At 43.3% G+C, this 21,931-nt stretch overlaps 1 long non-coding RNA gene across 1 annotated transcript in view; it reads right to left on the bottom strand.

Moving 5' to 3' along the window:
* LOC149261146 (uncharacterized) overlaps positions 1–21,931 on the bottom strand; it is a 37,881-nt gene that overhangs the window by 15,693 nt on the left and 257 nt on the right. The gene's annotated exons all lie outside the window — the stretch shown is intronic.

The following is a 21,931-nucleotide window of genomic DNA, read 5'->3' as shown; positions in this document are numbered from 1 at the left end:
GTAGCCTCTGGATTCATCCTTCTTTTGGAAGGTGAGATATCCGGTGAATGCCCATACAGTCGATCTCTGTATGAGAAATATTTTGTTCTCACGAATCTTAGATCTGAGGCAGTTGAGTTGGTTGCTGGTGGAATTAGATTTTGCAGCAGTGTTGTTGAAATGTCTTTCAACGGATTGCGAATGTTATTCCAAAGCAAGAGTGACCTGGCACTCAAGGATAAACTCAGTAACAAAAAGTATGAGAATGGATCTTCATCAAAGGTATCTGATGAAGAGAATTGTGCTTTGGCTGCCAAAGCAAAGAAAGGGAAGAGCAAGAAAGCTTCTCAGTCTGGTGCGAAAGGCAAGAAGCAGGACATGTCCAAGGTGAAGTGTTTTCACTGTCACCAGCATGGACACTATGCCACTAATTGTCCGCAGAAGAAGAAGAACAAGCAGGTTGTTGTATCTTCAGCAGGAGAGGCTCTAGCCTCGCAGCTTGAGCTTGATTTTTCATTGATCGCATGCTTGGTTTCAAGTGTGACGGGATCGGTGTGGTTCTTGGACAGTGGTGCGTCTTTTCACATGACGGGAGATAGAGATTTGTTTTCTGATCTGGAGGACAAAGATCTTGGAGTGCACATCGAGATGGGCGATGAAGGTAGATACAGTGCGACTCGTATCGATACCATTTACTTTGAGAGGGAGTCTGGTAAACCCTTCGTATTGAAGGAATCATGCATGTTCCAGGATTGAAGAAGAATCTCATCTTTGTGGCGATGTTAGAAGACAAGGGGTATGATGTTGTTTTCAGCGAGGGAAAGGCTTTCCTGCGCAGCAAGACAACTGGTGAGACCCAGAAGATAGGGGTTCGAGTGAAGAACCTTTATCAGTTGCATGTAGATGGATGCGCAACAATGGCAGGCAAGGCAAAAGGATTGGTGAGCCAGGATGATGGCGAGTTGTGGCACAGGAGATTGGGTCACCTTCACCATGGAGCCTTGAAGATACTGCAGCATATCACTACAGGGTTTCCTAAAGGCACACTTGCACAGTCAGATCAGTGCAAGGGGTGTACTTTGGGGAAGTTTGTGAAAGCCACCTTTCACGAGAAGGATAGTCGCGCCACGACGATCCTTGAGAGAATTCACACAGACGTGTGTGGACCTTTCTCAGTTGCTTCGACAGCAAAACATAGGTATTATGTGATTTTTGTTGATGATTTCTTTGGTAAGTGCTGGATCTTCTTCATGCAGAAGAAGAGTGAAACATATTCAAAGTTCTGTGAATTCAAAGCACTGGTTGAGAAGGAGTCGGGGAAGAAGGTGAAGGCTCTTAGGAGCGATAATGGTGGTGAATACATCTCGGATGAGTTCAAGGATTTCTGCAAGGCAGAAGGGATTCGTAGAGAGCTCATAGCTCCCCATAACCCACAGCAAAACGGGGTAGCTGAGCGGAAGAACAAAACGATCGTGGGTGCTGCACGGGCAATGTTGCATGATCAGGGCCTACCCCTTCACTTGTGGGCGGAAGCATGCAATACAACAGTTTATGTGCAGAACCGTTGTCCTCATAGGATACTTGGCATGAGTACACCTGAGGAGGCTTATTCTGGTAAGAAGCCTGATCTTTCTCATTTGAGGATTTTTGGTGCTAACGTTTACATGGATGTGACGAAGGATGCCAGGAAGAAGTTGGAGCCGACCGCAGAGGTTGGGATATTTGTGGGGTACACTGATATGCCCCACAACTATCGTGTGTATTTGCCAGACAGTGGTAAAACTGTTGTGCGACGGGATATAAAATTTCAGGGGGAGAAAGCCATGAAGTGTTCGCTTGAGAGGGAGCTACACTTGCATGCAGATGAGGAGCTATTAGTTCCTAAGGATGAGCTTCAAGACGTGGATCAACCACAGGATGAGGTTCATGGAGTGGAAGAGTCCACTCATGCAACATCAACCATCAGAGGGCGAAAGCGCTTGACAGAAGCTGAGCGACTGGCTCAAGATGCAGAGAAAGTTGTAGGACCACCTACAGCCCAACGCAGGCAGAGACAGTCACATGATCGGTACACTGGATACATGGCTCTTATGAGCAAGTGTGTTGTGACTGAGCCATCCTCTTTCGAGGAAGCTGTGGAGGATCCCGCATGGGTAGACGCCATGGTGGAAGAGTATGATTCTATTGTCAGAAACAGTGCATGGGAGATTGTTCCTAGACCGGAAGGGAAATCAGTGGTGGGTTCGAGATGGATCTACAAGGTCAAGCAGGTAGCTGATAGGAGTGTGGAGAAGTACAAGGCAAGATTTGTTGCCCGAGGCTTTTCACAGATAGAGGGGATCGATTATGAGGAGACCTTTGCACCTGTCGCAAGGTATTCTTCCATATGGACGATTCTTGCTCTCTCAGCGCAGATGGGATGGCACATTCATCAGATGGATGTGAAGACTGTGTTCCTCAATGGAGTCATTGAGGAGGAGGTGTACATTGAGCAGCCCGAAGGCTTTGAGGTCTTCAACAGCGAGTCGCATGTGTGCAGGCTCAAGAGAGCGCTGTATGGGTTGAAGCAAGCACCACGTGCTTGGTACACACGGATAGACAACTATTTCACGGGACTTGGATTCTCCAAGAGCGAGGTGGATCCGAACCTATACCAGATTGTGGTGGAGGGTAAGTTGCTTATCATTGTACTGTATGTTGATGATTTGATTCTAACAGGTGATGAGCTGTTGATACTGTCATGCAAGAAGGATCTTGCTACAGAGTTTGAGATGAAGGACTTAGGCCTCCTTCACTATTTCCTAGGATTGGAAATATGGCAGCGCAGTGGTGGACTGTTTGTTTCTCAGGGCAAGTATGCTCGGGAGATACTGGAGAAGTTCAACATGCATGACTGCAAGCCTGTTGATACTCCTCTTCCTGGAGGTTGGAGGAAGGAGGATGCCACTTCGGGAGAAGAAGTGGATGCCACTGTTTATCGACAGTTGGTGGGGTCGCTGATGTATTTGGTCAATACACGACCTGATATATGCTATGCAGTTAACCAGCTTTCACAAGCTATGGTTAAGCCTACCAAGCTCTTCTGGAAGGCGGGCAAGCATGTATTGCGCTACTTGAGAGGCACATCGGGATATGGTTTGTGGTACAGACAGGAGGATGAGGTGAAGCTATGTGGCTTCACGGATGCAGATTGGGCAGGGAGCCCAACGGACAGAAAGAGCACATCAGGAGGGGTCTTCAGTATTGGATCGACAACAGTTTCTTGGTATAGCAGGAAGCAGAGATCCGTGGCACTCAGTTCAGCAGAGGCCGAGTATATGGCAAGTTTGGCTACATGCGAGGCTATATGGATGAGGAAGATCGTGGTTGGTTTGTTCGGTTCTCATTTGGATCCTACTGTGATTTACTGTGATAACCAGAGTTGCATTCAACTCTCGGCTAATCCTGTATTTCATGATTGATCTAAGCATATTGACATCAGGTACCATCATATCAGAGATTGTGTGCAGCGGAGGATCATGTTACTTTCGTACATTCCAACGGAGGATCAGGATGCTGATATTCTGACGAAGGCTCTCACCAGGAGCAAACTCGAATACCACTGAGGCAGGATAGGGGTTGCTGATAATCCATATCTTGTCGAGAGGGAGTGTTGAGATTGCAACAAGATTGTTATCACTGAAAATGCTGTTGTCAAAAAATTTTAGTCTAGCTTAAAGACAGGGTGTTTTCGCAGCGCCAGAATTCTTTTAACAGTTTCGCAGCGCTACCTGTTTAGCTGGTTTCGTAGCGTGCTACGAAATTGGGGATTTGTTCGAGTTTTCAGTGAAGGCCCAAATCCTAGCATGCCTATTGCACAGAGTTTTGTTTCCCTCCAGGAATGCAGATGAGAACAGTGACAGTGTTTCAAGGAAGCACCTTATGATGATGCAGCTATTGTGGGATCGGCATCAAGTACAATTAAGGGAGTTATCTCTGAATTCTGGTTCATGGGTGATTGTGAAGGATGTTCATACTAATGTGGGGAGACTTGCAAGAGTTTTTGTTTTGGATCCTATTGAATTCCACAAATCATAGAGAGTACTATGTTCTCAGCTGGCATGCTTGAAACATATGGGCCTTCTGTCAGTGTACTGTTTGTCAGTATATTGTTTGTCTGAAGATTATGCTTTAGTCATTGATCCACAGGTGGCGTATCTATCGCCTCAACTGGCCTTTAATATTGAGTTACATTTAGCATGCCTGAAAACCCTCATAGGACGTGGTAAAGGATCTTTTACTTCTTTATTCTCTGAAAGTGTTTCTGCTGAAAATAAGTCTCTAAATGCAACTGCTGAAGTGGAAATCATTCCGTTTACTGTTCTACATCAATCAACAAATTCAGTCCTGTTTAGACCCCTGAATCATAATTTTTAGGGTTATCAACCTATTATACCTAGATATGTTTCACACTTAAGAAATCTTTTGTAAAAATACCTTCTAAGTGGAGTTCTTGATGGTTTAAAGAGCAGCATCTATTTTCTAGAAGCAAAAAGAGCATTTCAGCGATGGTGTTGGTTATAGTTGGATTGATGGTTTGAAAGAGTATCAAAGGATGGCAAATGCAAAATACATTACCCTGAGAACATATCCACGACAAAGGGGGCTCGACCGGGAGAATTTCAAATTGTAGATATTGATGTTCCTAATACAACTGCAATTTCCAGCATGAAAACATAAATACTATGTTATTTAAGGGCGCAACATCATGTGTTATTAAAATATGGACAGGGCATTCGCATTGCGGGTTTCTCCAGATGGTTATCAAGAATATAAATAAATGGGACGTGGATATAAGCCGAGAATTGTTCAGCTTGCTAGTGACACGGCATCAATGCAAATTGCAGATAAAGAAAACCGTGCAGCATTTGGAAATGTTACAGCGCTTCAACCGCATTTTGTTTTATTCTTTGATTGTTCCGAGCAAGAGATGTGAGGTGGCTTCTGAATAGGAATTAAGGCCAAGCTGATGACAATTGGAAAGGGAGATTATAAAGCAAATTTCAACAGCTGGTGGCGTGAAGGGAGACATTCAAGGGCTAATATTTATGTGTGATTCGAAAACAACGGAGGACTGTTTCCATTATCATGTTTTTGTTTCCGTTATCGTGTTTTTGGGTTGCCTAAGGCGCACAAAGAGCTTGTTGAGAGTCCTCGTTTGGTGCTGGAATTGCAGTGCAGAGTACAAGGCACAAGTAATGCTTTTCGGCTACAGGTCATTCAGGGAGATGTTCTCAAACGTGAACTGCCTTATTTCGATGCGAATGTAGTAAATATTCATTATCAAATATGACCAATTTTAGATGCGCTGTTACCATGTTCCAAATTTCAAGGAATGGAATGTTCAACCAGGGAATGAGCTCGAGTGTGTCTCAGTATTGCAAGGCTATACACAGGATGTCAAGATGGTCCAGTGGCACCCTAATCGTGACATTTTGGTCTCTGCTAGTTATGATAATTCTATCAAAGTTTTGGGCAGAGGATGGAGATGGTGATGACTGGGCAAGCACGCAAACATTGGGAAATTCTGTCAGTGGCCATACAACAACAATGTTTGAGGCTCAGGTGTATGTAATCAGTGGTACAGTTGCACAGTGGTACTTTCAAGTATCTGGCACCTCCTCAACTGCAACCATCAGACGTTCTGTCAGGAATGCATTTGGTCTCAGAATTACTACGGTTTGTTTCTCAGGCCAAATCTTTGCAGTGGTGCAAATGATTCGAGCAGTTGTTGAAAAGGCACGCACTAGTGGCAAAGCCACTAGTAGATCATCAGGTCATGGGGTTTTCGATTTTATACTTGGTTTCTGTCTCAATTGCATATTGTCAGCCATAGAGTTTGTGAATAAGTTCACAATCAACTTCGCAGCAATAACAGGGGAAAACTACTGCTCTTCTGCCATGATGGCATACGAGCTTCTGAGGAGAAATCTTCTTTCTGCTGTTGTGGTTGAAACAGTCTTCACACGCTTACTGTTTGGAATTTTCTTTGTTGTTTCTCTTGTTTATGCCATGATGGTTTGGATAATACTAAAGGCTGCAACTTCACTTGGAAGGGACGCCTATTATGTGACAGCTTTTTGCGTGGATGGTGCTTTTCGTGATTCTCGGCTTATTTGTTCGTATTCTGGACAATGTGATAGACATAGTTTATATTTGCTATGCAATAGATAAAGACAGAGGATCAAAATGAATTTGCTGTTCAGGTTGATGTGTACAAGATCCGCCTCCCAAAGTTCATTGTTAAAAGTTGCAGCTCAATGTATGCGAAAGGTGATCCAGAAGAAGGCGCATTCTGATATCATGGATTTTGATGTTGTTAAGATAGCAACAAAGTCTTTTATTCCTGCATTATTTGGACATGGCACAGGGGACCTTTTTATTCAGCCTCACCATTTAGATCTCATATATAACTCATATGCTGGTGATAAAAACATCATCAAGTTCGAGGGATTCACACAAAATGACATCACTGAAGATGCCATTGATCATTCCCACTCTAGGAGGCAAATGAGATAAAAGCAGTGACAGCATCCTTGACAGAAATTGTATTGATACTGTAGCAGCATTTCTCACAGGCAACCGAGTTTCTGACTGTCCTTTGGATAGATTTGCTCGAGTTTCAATTTCAATAGATGATGAAGAAAGAATGGTCATGGAAGCAATCATTGCCTCTTTTCGAGATTTGGAAACTGGAGAAGTTTCTCAAAATGAAACCTCCCAACTTTCAGATACTATATCCTGTAAGAAAGCTTCACTTGACAAAGTCAAGGCACAAACCGAGACTTGTTATAACTCATCTGCTGAAAGCAACACATCAATAAGCATATCTAAAGGAAGCCACCAACAGAGGTAGTTTCTTCATAATGACCAATAGCAACAGCTGCAACCAGTGGGTTTGTCTACGATGGCAGTATCCTTCAAATGGTGAACCGTGAACCCTAGCAAACAGCAACTATTCAATTTTGTGAGCAGTTTAGAGGAAGACTGTGTTTTTAAGTCACACAGCAGTTTCGTAGCGCGCTACGAAACTGCTGTAGATGACTGTTTTATGATAAAAAATGAAATTGATGCTGAGGTCAGCTAATTTTGAATGAAATGTTTTCAGAGCATAAAGGTGACTATTCAAAACTATCCTAGCTGTTCAGAAAATGACAGATGTGCCTTGCAAAAAGGTGAAATGTTTTGTTTCCAGCTAAAGTCTCGTTAAAGGCACTTTATGACCGAATTATTAGGGTTTTGGTTTTAGTCTTCAGTGATCCGGTTTGTACACCTGTTCAGCTCATAAGGCTTCCAGCTCATTTGAAAGGTGTGGTAATATGCGTTGTTTGGGAAGAATTAAAGAGCAGAGGACATGTTTTTAAAGTGATGAAGAGTGATGGGAGACAGAAGCCGTGAAAACAGAGCACCTCCCTTGGTTAATTAATGAAGCCATCTACGTGACTGGAATCCAAGGCCAGCTCATTCAGTGTGTTCTCCTTCAAAATACCTCAACCACAACAGAAGAAGGACAGCTGTCAAGGATCCAAGAAGAATCAAGCATACGAGGAGAATGTAATTAGTGTTTTAGTTTGATTAGGATTTTGTGTAATTACAGCTCAGCATGTTTGTAATTAATGAATTAGTTAAATAGCATGTAGGAGTAGTTAATAGGGCCTTCGAGCTCATTCTAGAGAGGAGGAATAGATTCCTATAAAGGGATCAGATTAGGATGTAATAGGGGTTGGACATTTTATACAAAAACAGAGTTATTTGGGCCAATGTAAGACTTGTTACAGTAATAGTAAAACAGTGTTGATTTCTTCTCAAGATTCTCGATGGATTATTGTGTTCAAATATAATGGTGGTGTTTTATATTATATGTTCTTTTATAGCCTTGTTATAGCACAATCACTCAGAATTCATATCTTATGCTCTGACTTCCTGTGTGTTTGGCAAGCTGTGGTTTTTGTGGAGTATGTTTGAACATTTAATGCAAAGAGCCTTGACTTCCATGAAATGACTATGTTTTTCTTGTTTACTTAGTGTATGAGACTCCATAGCCCAATGAGGACCAGTTTGATATGTATCCAACCAGCTTTTGTTTTCATGAATGAGTAAAGAGTTAGCCATCTGTTGTAGTGAAGGATTTTTATCAAGAGTCTGTGAGAGAGCCCTCTCTGACCAAAGAGGCTAATCTTTGGTCTAAAGTCTGGTTGAAAGAGTTACATGAAATCTTGCTTGGTTGCAGCCCTTAGTAGTGATTTTGTGATAACAAAGATGATGGAGCTTAGTGAAAAGAGTCGCCTTCACTAAGTGGGCCCGCAGGCAAATTATGGCGCAAGTCTATTTTTAGAATATGTCTATTTTTAGACATATGGATCATGTCTATGGATTGCAGGTTGCTGTTTATGGATGATTGGTCAAGTTGGGAAAAATAGATGGACTTCTATTTTTGATCAAAGTGAGTGATCACAGTGTGAGTGATCAAAGTCTATTTTTAGACTGGCTGTCAAAAATAGAAAAGTCAAATATTATTGTCTCATAATAATATTTGGACTATAAACTTGATCTTATTCTCTTGGAGCACTTCAGTTTGAGCTACAGATGTGGCCCATGCAGCTGTCAGAAGGAAGTACGCTTTTCTTATGAGTCAGTTGAGTTGTTGCATGCATGACTTCAATTAGAACTCAAGTGAGTTGAGTTTAGTGGACTGGAGGTGCAGTTGATGGAGTTGTGTTCAGTTTAGCTTTGTTAAACTGGTTGTATTTAGTCTAACTGGCAAATAGACTAGAGATGAGTTGGGTGAATTAGTTATTAATTAATTCACAAGTTATTAACTCATAATACAACTATAGAATACATCAGTTAACTCAATTGCATGTCAGTGCATGTTCAGTTCAGCAGGGACAGGTGTTAGAGGATCAGATTGCTATCAGTTGTGACTATAGTTGTGCATGATGATTTGCACAATCAAAGGGGATTGAGTATGCCAATGATGGGGCAAATATTGAGAATTGTAGCTTGTGCTCACGTCCAACATAGTGTGAGTGACTATTTGCAGGTGAAATACGAGTTTGGTAAGCCATTCTCATCAGTTCTTGAGCAGGTATTGAGCTGTGGAGGCAGGCAAGCAGTGGGATAGATTTGGAGATCAAATCTGAGCTGTATTGTGTGTAACAGGTGGAGCTGGTACTGGATTGCTTGTGATAAGCATTGTACTTTGTAATGTTACATGGTCTCAATCATTAATATACAGATAGTTGGGGTTTTTAGCGAGATGCTTTCCCCGGGTTACATATTGTGTTAATGTGTGAATGCTCTTGATGTTTTATTGTTATTGATGCTGCTATATTGATGATCAACGTAGAGGAGCTTATGTATTGTGTATGTATTCCGCAATAGTACATGATCAGGATAATCTCTGTTGAATATGTGTTAAATTATTCAAAATTTCTACAGGAAACAGAGGATGTGAAATAGAGATGAAACTATGGCATCCATCTCATAAATCCAATTCCTTCCTAAGAGGAGGTTGTAATACAGGTTGGCATCAATGATTTCTACCTCAATATTAATGACCTTTCCTCCAACACATATAGGAAAAGCCGGGATAATTCCGTGTGGCCTATGAGAATGACCATCAAATGCCATTAAGAGAGTAGGTGAAGGAACAACTAAAGGTGATCCAATTGCCTTCCAACATGACATAGACATTATGGATGTGGAAGCTCCCTCATCTATAACTGTCCAAAAAATATTGGTTTTCCGGTAAGTAGACTTTATCTGGAAAGACATATGGTGAGGAAGTCTCTTTTTAACATTGAGCATATCAAAAGTAAGAACTAAAGAATTTTTTGGATCCACTGCCCCGATTGCCAAAAGCAAAGCACTTCTCTGAGCAGGACACGACTGGAGTACCTCCAATGCAGACATAGCACAAGGAATTTGAGCGAGATATTATACAATTGAGCAGTTTTGGGCTGCCCTAGCACTAGGGTTAATAGTCGCACGCTTAGCGGAACCTTTCGGTATTCGAGGTATAGGCTCAGCAGAGGGTTGCACAATATGAAGTGGGTCTGTGGTTTTAAGAACAGATTTACCCTTAGATGTTTCTGTTTCACCATAATCGTGTGCTTGTGTAGCAACATCGACATGAGAACCCATCATTTAGACATTTGAGGAATTTTCCCCTTCCTAGTTGCCCCCTGCGGAGGTACCAGGGTTTGAGCTTGCGCTAGCAAGTAATTGATGCCCTTGGGGAAAAGGGTTAGTCAGGACAACTTGGGAGCTAGAGGACCCTTGCTGCACTAACAAGCGCTAAGCATCCTGAATCTTCGGCAGAGGTGAGCCAAATGATCTCCATTGCATAACTTGCACGGAAATTTAACCTTCTTTTTGGACTCTTTTCTAGCCTCACCGGCACCGTTGCCGGGCTTTTTCGCATTACCCTTCCCTTCCAGATTCTTATTTTTACCTCGTCCCTTCTTCTTCCCATCGGATTTTTGATTTCCTTTGGGGTTAGAGGCCTAGACGGTGTTTATGGAAGAAGGCTGGGAAGGCGTAGGAGTAGACGGTGCAGCCTAGTTAGAAGAAGCAGTTTGTAGAGACAATTGCTGCAATTGGTTCAAAAGGTTCACCGTATTTGCGTCAATTGATCCAACTATACCATCAGCGTGAGGGCTTGGCTTCGGTTTGGCTAAATCAACCTTAGATCTATGAGCGTCAGGTAGGATTTTCTGCAGAGTCCCAGACTGAGAATATATCAGTTCTAACTGCTGGGCTCGAAAAATAGCCTGCTCTTCCAAATAAACACCAGAAAGAGACACATCCTTGGGGATCTCAGGTTGAAATGATTTTAGAAACCACTCGAGACGGAATTCTGGTGGAATTTCGCCTTTGATAAGCCTCTTTCTCCGTCTCCATTCCTGAATATGGTTAGAAATGTGAGTTGCCGTGTCTTGATAAAAATTGGCTAGAAGCTTCGTTCTGGCTTCATTACGGACATGCAACTGAAAATGGTTCAAGAAAATATTAGCCAAACTGGCAAAAGAAGTAAAGGTTCCCCCTGGAGACTCTATATACCATTTGGCCGCATTCCCAGTTAAAGTGTGTTGAAATAACTTCAACCTGATCGAATCATCAATCAAGGAGTTGGATGAGCACCATAAATGGAACGTGGTTACATGGGCGCCCAGGTCTTCACCATTCTTCCCTTCAAATTTTGGAATATCTGACGGAAGTTTGGTTGGGACCGGAGGCCAAGCCGGATTGTACCTAATTGGATCATTTGTCAATTTAGTCAAGTCTGGCAAATTAAGCGTGGCCAGAAAAGGAAGTCATGGAGGACCTTGGGAATTCCATCTGGACTGGGCGAGGTTCCCATAGGTCTGAAAAGAATGACTTGGATTTGGAAAGGCACCAAGTTGCCCGAAGTAACTTGTAGAACCTATTGAACCAAAGGGTGATCCTTGGGGTCCAGCAAAACTCAGAGTTTGACCAACTCCTGCCGAAAATCCTCCGTAATCGGTGAAGTTACCCCCTAACAAAGTATTGAAAGGAGCTGATAGCCCCTGATAAGGGTTCCAAGCATTAGCAAAGGGTGAAAAACTTTGAAATGAAGTAACCGAGGAATACGACACATTCCCTTGTTGGCTGAAAAACTGATTCCCAGCTCCTATCCCACTAACCGCAGGGTTAGTCCAACTCTGAAAGGGGTTACCACCTTGACTTGTGAAAGGAAAAGGCATAGACCCTACTGTAGGATTGGAATGTGGTATATGACCACTCTCAAATGGGAAACCCTGAAAAGAAGCCGTTCCACTCATCAAGGATGTGGATGCAGTTGATGGTATATTCAATGGAACTGAAGGAATACCTTGAGAGGGCATTCCAAAAGGGAAGAATCCAAAATTGGATGCATTATCTTGAGAACTTCCACTCGTCGACGGAATGGAAGTAGACCCAAATAAGGAAGTGCTAGGAGTGTCAGAAGGGATGGAAATAGTTCCTCCCCCTTGCACAGATATGGGAGTTTGCATGCTCGCAACACTCGTGATGGATGCCATGCTTCCAGCAGTGGTCATCGAAGGGATTGATGTGTGTGGACCTGGGCTCGAAGGCCTGTGAGTCAGAGTTCCAATGTATAACAATATGTTTGAATGATCGGGAGGGAGAGGAGAATTCGGATCCGCAACCGACTCTGAAATCTCTTCAACTTCAATACTATCTTCCGACTGGAAGAGTACTCGAGAAAGAACTGGTGTGTTCCTCTCTAACTTTGTGCTAGGATCGGGTCTATCTTGTGAACTAATGCCCCCAAGTGGAGGATCAATCTCCGATGTGCCTGCTGCCACTGGTTGAAAACCACTGGCAAAATCACTCCTACGCCTTCTAGGAGAAGGCTCTGGACTCGTAGGTGAAATCCCATGAAGTCTCTAGGACCGTCGAGATGGTCGGTCAGCCACTTTGAAGTATTTTTATAAGATCTACTCAAAGACTCAAGAAAATTAAAATCTAGGTTGATTAGGAGCACAAAACACACACTAAAATTGTCCCTAAATAGATAAGCAATCAAACAACTTCCAAGTATTTCCGCTCTGGGTGATTAGGACCGGACACCAAAATACAAGAAAGTTAATAATAAGGGCCTTCCGAAAATAGATTGGGGTAATTACGCCCCAGGTCTACTAGCGAAGGTATCAGAAGTAGTTACGCTGACCTCCAGACAACAGCCTTTGCCGGTGCAAGGCCCCAAGCTTCGCAAGGGTGCCTTCTAGAAGTACTGCTAAACGGGTGCATCGTTAACCTCAGGTGCCACGGGATTCCCCTCTGTAGCCACCTGTGTTGGATCCATAGGATAGGCAACTAAAGAAACCAACTAGTATCAGAAGCTGGGCAGAACAGTCGTGAGGTAGGATCCGACAAGTAAGAGAGGGGGTATCTCTCGTCCTTATCTTCACGAACCCTCGTGCTTAACTCCCAATCACGGAGCTTTCCCGGTCTCCCTAACGCTATTGGATTTCACTATTTAATTAGACTTCTATGTTTTACAATTTAGAGTGGCCTTGGAGAGTTTACTCTCCTCTTGCCTAATCCAAGGCCCTTAATAAACCTAAAACTTGTTGGTGTATTCTGATGACAATACAAAAAGTTCTAGTTTATTTTATTAAGCGCTTGATTTTAAATGGTTGTTCTTTTGAGTCAAAGGGACAAATGGAAATGAAACCGATGGTGTTTGTATGATGCAAAAGAAATTAATGAAAAACTAACTTATATGAAATGCAATTGTTTGTTCTTCGATGAAAATAAATTTCTACTTGGGTTCTAAGAAACTTCTATAAAGCAAAAAAAAAATATTTTCTTTTCTTATAGCACACTTCTCACTCACAAAAACTAAAAATATTATTGATGCTTTAATAATGCAAAACTACCCTAATGCAAGGTGTACATGATAATGCAAGATCCTAGATTACTCTAAAAAGAAATGAAAGCAATTGTTTATAACTTTAATAAGCCAACTTAAGTGTTTGAAAAGAATACAAATTTCAAATACAAAATCTTCTCCAAACAAGAAGGACTAATAAAAAAAGATCACAAATCACTTTCAAAAAATCAAAAGAAACCAAAATCAAACTTGGAAAAAGAAGACAAAAACAATGTTTTTTAAGGACTTTTCTTTTTCAAGAAACAATGAAAACAACCTTTCGAAAGCACTCTATATGCCACCAAAGACTCAAAGACCGAAAGAAGAGCACAAGGAAACTTTGCAAGTTACCAATTTGACAACGAATGAAAACTTGAACAAAAAGGGCTTCAACTTGTACTAATCGACCCAAACAACAGCAAAGAGCTTTGAGAAACTGACCAAGAAGTCAGGAAAGAAACACTTTCAAATTCATCAAAAAGAAACTTTCAAAAAGAAAGAAAAGGTGTAAGGCCACAAAATGACAGAAAGCAAAGCAAGTAGACCAATAATCAAGCTTGACACAAAGATTGAAAACAATCTACTGTTCCAGAGGACTAGAACAATCAAGAACCTCTATAAGAAGTCTTGTGTGTCAAAACACAAATCATAAACTCACTGAAAAGCAAACCTAGTCCAAAAACTTTTCAAAGCAGAAGATAATTCAAAACAATAAGCTCATTGAATAATTAAATTTCTAAAGGCAGAAACTTGACCACTCAGAAACCAAACAGACCAAGAAACAAATCTTTCTAGACAGAAAGATTTGAAAAAAACATGCAAAAAATTGTATACGCCACTGTGTTCAAGCATAGAGGCGTGTACACGCGCTTCTAACAAAGGAAACTCGCATATATGCGAGTTCACTTCACAGAAACAAACGTCTGTACACTACTGTAAACAGACAAAAGTGCGTATACTGAGTTTTGCAAGAAAAATAAAAAACAAGGCCAGATAAAAAATATCAGACTTAAGGTCTGAGTTCCTACATGACCAAACAATATTGTTACAACAAGCAAACCAAGAACTGAGCCTTGATTAGTAATAAACTGTCAGTTGAGAGAACGCGGAGCGAGGCGAATGAACTATCACGGGTTTCGTTAGGGTTTCGACAACACCCTGCAGGCGGCAGGCCTGTTGAGCCAGAAACCTGCGGCAAATACAAGTGTAGTAGAGCGCTGTGACGGCACCATAAGGGACGGAACAATGTTTCCTCCCCAGGGGGAGGGCCAAGAGCCTCCCCCTTCACCGGGCGCGAGAGCACCGCAACGGGCAGATGGGGACAAACCGAATGAAGTCAGTGAGGGTACCGGGCACGACAATCACCAGCAGGGTGAAGATTCTGAGACAGAGCACAGAAATAGGGCAAGTTCCTCAACCTGCAAACCTGTTGCCACTAAAAGACCACAGGTGTTCTTTCCAAGTGAACGAATCAACGCCAGGATACAGTATATGCGGGATCATGCATTGATCTGCAAATTTATAGGGATTTGGCCCACGGAACGGGCTCTGAGGGCTTGGATCAGCACTGTTTGGCATCCTAAAGGGGACATATCTTTGCACTTAGGAGCAAAGGGTTTCTTCACTGCTGTTTTCAACTGTTTTGAAGACCGAACCAGAATCCTGGAAGGAGGGCCTTATTTTTTCAACTCGGCAGGCCTATTTCTCAAAGGCTGGGTGGAAAGATTCAACCCAGACAAGGAGGATCTGAGTTATGCGCCAGTTTGGATCAGGATTTACTCTCTGCCCTGGGAATATTGGGAGGAAACTTCACTGAAGGAGATTGGCAACGCTATTGGCGAATTCGTAAGGGTAGCAGAGGAAACAAGACTACGCAAGCAGATCTCATATGCCAGGATCTGTGTTTACATGGATCTCAAACAACCATTGCCAGATACGGTAAGCTTATTTCACGAAGATTATGAATGGGTTCAAGTAATAGACTATGAACAGGTTCCATTTCGATGTAGGAAATGCCATGAAATATGACACCTGTATAGAGACTGCCCTCTTAATAAGCCACCATCCATGCCGGACAAATCCAACAATCACTCTCCTGATGGATTCACAAAGGTTGTCAATAGGAGAAGAGGAAACAAAAGACACACCAACAATCCCAAAGCAAATCCTGGCAACAAGGCAACATCTAGCAATAGATTCGAAGCTCTGAATAAAGCAGATGAGAAAGGATCAGACGAGGAACAGGAGAAAGACGAAGCAAACCAGCAACAACAACCAGGGGAAACTTCAACGCAAAGAGGGAAAAAAATCACCCATCAAGACCACTCGAAAGAACCTCAAAATAATATGTCTAAACCAACTGAGAAAATGGATATGGAGTACTCTCAACTAAGCGGAAAAGCCTCGACAGAACCTGAAAATATTCTTCAATCGCCCCAAATTATGGATGAGGACCTGGAGCCCCTAGACATCGGAGAGCTGGACATTCCATGTCTGGAACAAGCATGTTGCACAGGAAGCTTTGAACAAATCCCAGAACAACAGGTAGACAATTTGGTAGCAGTATTAAGCAAGGCACAGAAAAAATATTCTCTAGGGGTACAGATTGGCAGTCCATGGGACGACAAATTCAAAACTAAGGACAGCAAAAAAAGGGGACGGAAAACCACCCTAGAAAGAACAATCCAGATAGGAGAGATTCTGGTGGAGTCAGGGCGATACGCCAAACTGACTAAGTACTTCGATGTATACCCCAACCCTTCTCAATGAAGTTAATCTCATGGAATATTAGAGGGCTCAACGGCCCCAAGAAAGGATGAATCCTAAAAAACATGTTGAAGCAAGAAAAACCCAGTATCCTCTTTCTACAAGAGACGAAATGCAACTCCACAGTTCTGGAAAAAATAGCGGCGAAGGCCTGGCCAGGAGGGCTAGTCACAGCAGTAGACGCACATGGAGCTTCTGGTGGCCTCGCCATTCTCTGGGATGCCCGGTTAATCCACCTCAGCAACATTCAAGCTAACAAGAACTTCATCCAAGCGATATTCCACCTCCAAGTTACGAATGGTCATGGACTGTTAACTAATGTGTATTTCCCACAGGAAACAACTCAAAAAAACCAACTACTGAACACTCTGTCGGATCTCAATAGAGATAGACCTCTCCCTCTATGGATCTCTGGAGGAGATTATAATATGATAACCAGTATGGACGAAAAAAGGGGAGGCAGAAGTAACTCAAATAATGATGACGGTCTTCTAAAGAACTTCATCAACAGCAACTGGCTTATGGACGTCACAACCAGCAACGGAGTCTTTACCTGGACAAATAAAAGGGCAGGAGAGCAACAAATAGCATCACGCCTTGATCGGTTCCTCATCTCTGACAACGCAACTCATGTAGGTGGAGAATTTACAGCCTCTATTATCCCCTGCTCTGGATCGGATCATTGGCCCATAGAGCTCCAATGGAACAGACCTAGTCAAAATCTCAGACGCCCCTTTCGTTTTGAGGAGTTTTGGCTCTCTCATCCAGATTTTGAAAAACTGGTCAGGACATGCTGGACGAATTTCAATTCAACCGAGAGCACAAAAATGGCTAGATTCCAACAAAAACTGAAAAATCTCAAAAAGGTCATCAAAGATTGGAACCACAAATCATTTGGTAACATCTTTGCAGATCAGGCCCAACTTCAGATTGAAATGAAGAAAGTACAACAAGCTATCATCACAGGCGGGCGAACAGAGGAGCTCTCCAAACAGGAACAAGAAATAGAATCAAAGATCTTAGAAAGAGCTAAACAGGAGGAAATCTTATGGCGGCAGAAATCACGAATAAGATGGCTCAAAGGAGGGGAAAAAACACAATTTTTTTTCACAAAACAACAGTCCAACGAAGAATGATAAATCAAATTACTCATATCAATAATGAGCAGGGAGAGAAGATCGAAACGCATGAGGGCATAGAAAAGGAATTCATCAACCACTTCAAAAAAGTCTACCAAGAGCCAGAAATCAATCGAATCCCAACCATCAATCGACTCACTCAGAACATACCCAAGGTCATAACGGAGGAGCACAACAGTTTATTGTTCCAACCTATCACTATGTAGGAAGTAGAAGAGGCGGCCAAACAGATGAAAGAAGGAAAAGCGCCCGGACCGGATGGATTCACTGCAAACTTCTTCCACAAATTCTGGGACCTGATAAAGAATGAAGTATGGCAGGTGGTTGAGGAATCCAGAGAGCTAAGGTGGATGTATCCAGGACTAAATGCCACTTTTATTGCTCTAGTCCCTAAGGGAGAAGACTCCAACAAACTGGACAAATACAGGCCCATTGCACTCTGTAACATGATATACAAGATTACCTCAAAGGTTATTGCCAATAGGCTCAAACCGCTTCTTCCCCTCATTATCTCGCCTGAGCAATCCGGCTATGTTGAAGGCCGCCAAATCACAGATGGAATTATCCTCACTCATGAGTTAATTCACTCCCTAAAAGTGACCAAAAGACCAGGTATGTTGCTTAAACTAGATCTCTCCAAAGCTTTTGATAGCCTAAGTTGGGTATACATTCACAAAATTCTAACGGCTTTTGGCTTTGCTCCCGCTTGGATTCGATGGATCTATAGTTTAATATCCTCTGCTTTCTTCTCAGTTTTAATCAATGGCATCCCCTCAGCTACTTTTCGACCCTCTAGAGGCATAAGGCAGGGAGACCCCTTATCCCCCTTCCTGTTTGTCATCATGGCTGAGGGCCTGGGTAGAAGTATCACAACAGCCAAGACCAATAGAAGGTTAAGAGGGCTCTCATTTCACAATTCCCCGGTTCACACCCACCAGCAATTCGTAGATGACAACATGCTTTTTGCTCACCCCTCAGTCCAAGAAGCTCGCCTTATACAAACCCTTCTTTCCACCTTCTCTGATGCATCCGGAGCCCTCATCAACCAAGTTAAATCCCAAATCTATTTTTTCAACACCCCCGTCACCACTCAAAGAGCAATTAAGCGCATTCTGGGTTTCACTTCCGCCTCCCTACCCTCCAAGTACTTAGGCACCCCTCTTACAAGCTCTGCTCTCAAGCACTCCTCATGGAAGCATCTCTTAGAAAAACTAGAAGAACGTCTGTTCCTATGGACCACTCGCTCTCTGAACATGGCAGGCAGAATAATCTTAATAAAAGCAGTACTCCAATCTATGCCTTTGTATCTCTTCTCCATTCTAGCGGCCCCCAAGTGGGTCCTAAAAGAAATCAAGAATCTACAGCGAAGATTTCTATGGGGAGGTTCAGGACAGAATCGAAAATGGGCCCTTCTAAAGTGGGAAAAAGTGTGTTTACCAAAAGATGCAGGAGGAATAGGCCTGCGAGACCCCGAACACAGCAACAAGGCAATGGGAGCCAAAATCTGGTGGCGATGGCTGGCGAATCCTAGTACACCATGGGCATCCCTCTGGACAGCCAAGTACGCCAACAACCATCCATTGGAGGAAAGACTACGCATGACTGAGACAAACTCGGGATCTGCAATCTGGAATGCGGCAATACAAAACAGATCTCTTATCCAGGAACACTGCTTCTGGGAAATCAAAAATGGGAGTACTGCACGCTTTTGGGATGATTCGTGGCAGCAGATGCCAAAAATCAATGACATTCTTCAAGGCATTCCTGACAACGAAAGAGGAATACATCATCAAGCCAAAGTCAATCAATGCTGGACCTCCGAAGCACCTCAAGATTACAGGAAGTGGAAAGACAAACATCTGCTCCTCCCAAACGGCTCAGAACAAACACATATGCTCCTCGAAACCGAGCTACAAAAAAGACAGATAAGAGTCTCGGATGAACCGGACATCTTGAGATGGGGCCACGGAGAGAAAGGAGTTTTCACAACCAAGGAAGCTTATAACATAATCATACAAGGGCATATGTACAAAGATAGATTATGGGGGAAAGTCTGGCATAAATCAACCTGGCCGAAAATATCCACATTTCTTTGGCTCCTCTGTCATAACAGAGTCTTAACTTGGGACAATCTTAGAAAAAGAAATTTCTCAGGTCCTTCCATGTGCTATATGTGCCGACAGGAGGAAGAAACAGCAATACATTTAATGCAGAACTGTGCAATGGGAAAAAAACTATGGGAGAAGATAGCATTCCGCTGTCAAAAAGAAAGAAGAGTGCAAGACGATCTCAGAGGAACCATAGACAAGGGAAGTCAAGCCCCCTATCAAAGTCCCATTCTCAATGAATTATGGACACTCCTCCCAGGTTTTCTAATGTGGAATTTGTGGAAAGAGCGCAACCGAAGAATATTCAAAGATCAAACGCTGCCGTTGGAAAAACTGTGGAATATAGTCCATCATAACATTAAAGAAACCCTCTCACTCAAGGAATGGCACCCCGAAGACCTTCCGACGCTTCCTCAAGAAAAGGCCATATGGGCCAACTGGCAAATGAGCATAAACAATTATTCAACTAAAGACAGATCTCCTAACAAGCACAGGCAGGAAATAAGTTCTTGGAATCCTCCTCCAGTAGGCATGATTCTACTAAACTTCGACGGGGCCTCTAAGGGAAACCCTAGACAAGCAGGGTATGGTGGTGTATTCCGGGATCACATAGGCCGTCCTCTAAGCATCTTCATGGGCTCGATAGGGTGGGATACTAACAAATATGCGGAACTGGAAGGTCTATGGAGAGGATTCAATATAGCACACAGGACAAATCTCTTCCCCCTCATTGTAGAAGGGGACTCGCAGATAATAATCAAAATGGCCACAAAGTTACAGCATGGCTCCCCGGTACATAAAAAAAGCAGCAGTTGGAGAATGTCCCAGAGGCTTGAGATGATCAACCACTGGATATCCAGGCATCAAGCTATAATTTTTAAGCACATCAGGAGGGAAGGAAACAAGTTGGCAGATCTACTAGCCAATCTCGGAGTGGAGGCAAAAGAGCACCACTTTGAAGGCGCTGTAGACAACATTCCGTCCAAAGATCATTTAAGCACACTGAGGGCAATGATCTCTCAAGATCTCTCAAGATGCGGGTGTCTCTACTAGCTATTAAGGATGGCATGCGCCATGACACATGGAGGCTGGGAGGACCGTCGACGAATGTACATGGAGGCCGGTACAAAACGCAATGAATTAATGCAGCAAGTTAATGTTCTTGGTCTGCGGCAAGGGAAGAGGGAAGCGGCATTGATGCCGAGCATGGCTGCTCAGGCTATGATGCGAAAGGGGAGAGGAGGCCAAGGCCTTTCCCCCATGTTGAGACAGAAGGTAATGCATTATAACGACTTTGACAGACCAGTTATGGCACAGAACGGTTCCATAGACGCCTTCAGTGCTCGGAGAGAGGGCTTTCAGTTTGCAGGCATCCAAGGGATTACTGCGTGTTTGGGAACGCTAAGTCTTCAAGCAATTCCACGCAGTCGTGGGGTTCCTATGTGGGGAGGGAGGTCTGGCACCCGCGTGGTCTTGGAAGACCTTTACCCGGTAGAGCCCATCGTTGCGGAGCCACCATCGTCGCCCAGTTCTGAACAGGAATGCCTGCTCCCACAGGGCACCTACCAGACGTTTAGATTCCGTTTTCCAAGCCGCCTTGTGAGACCAGAGGTGGTTGTCACCTTTACAGTATTCATATCTGAAGAAGAGCCCGACCTGTCAAATTCAAGTTCCCCAACTACTGAATTGGTCCATGAAAGCGATATCCTCCTGGGGGATATGGAAGGATTGGTGCATCGCACTCGTCGACATGTGGTTGCCCCAATTCAATCAGCCCCGGTCCAGCCTGCTCCACAGGAATCTTCTGGATATGACGTCTCGGTGCAAGAGATCTTTCCACAACCCAATTCCAATATGGAGATGGATGTCTTTAGCTCCTGTGCTCCGATACAGGGTATTTCTGGATACGCTGCCTCTGTGCAAGAGGTCTTGCCGCCGCCCAACTCAAACATGGAAGTGGATGTCTTCAACGCTTGTGCCCCGGCAAATCAGGGAGAACAACATCAGAACGAGGACGGGCTGGTGATTTGGCTCGACTCGCCAAGCCCAGACAAAGGCAAGCAGGAGGCTTCTTCAGACCATCCAATCTAGCTCTCGGGTGCTCTGCTCTGCTTTTTCTTTTTGTCATGTTGTTTCAAAACTTGTTGTGTTTTAGAGTCTATGTTTATGTCCAACTCAGTCCCGAGACTCGGTACAGGCGTCGCTGCAAGTCTCAGGCTTCAAATTTTTGTTCTTTTTGTCAAAAGGTTACTGATGTAAGCTAGCTTGGTACTGCCAACAACTATGATTTTTTTTGTCAGTTTGAGTCTAGGCTGCTTTATGTCCAGGAACTATAATGGACCGTGTCTCATGGCTTGGTTAAAGCTTTTCAGATGGAGGACTGGCTTCGGCCTCCTCGCGGGATGTACACATCTGTAAATATTTTTTCTTTCTTAATATAGCAGTAGTCTTAACTTAGAAAAAAAAAAAGAACTGAGCCCTGATTGACACTGAAC

This window comes from Pinus tabuliformis, chromosome 6, assembly GCF_031772625.1.
Source record: "Pinus tabuliformis cultivar Carrire ecotype Pingquan chromosome 6, CPIR1, whole genome shotgun sequence".
Taxonomy (NCBI): Eukaryota; Viridiplantae; Streptophyta; class Pinopsida; order Pinales; family Pinaceae; genus Pinus; species Pinus tabuliformis.
The sequence above is the reverse complement of the archived record's forward strand: the minus strand, read 5'-3'. Positions and strand labels throughout refer to the sequence as shown.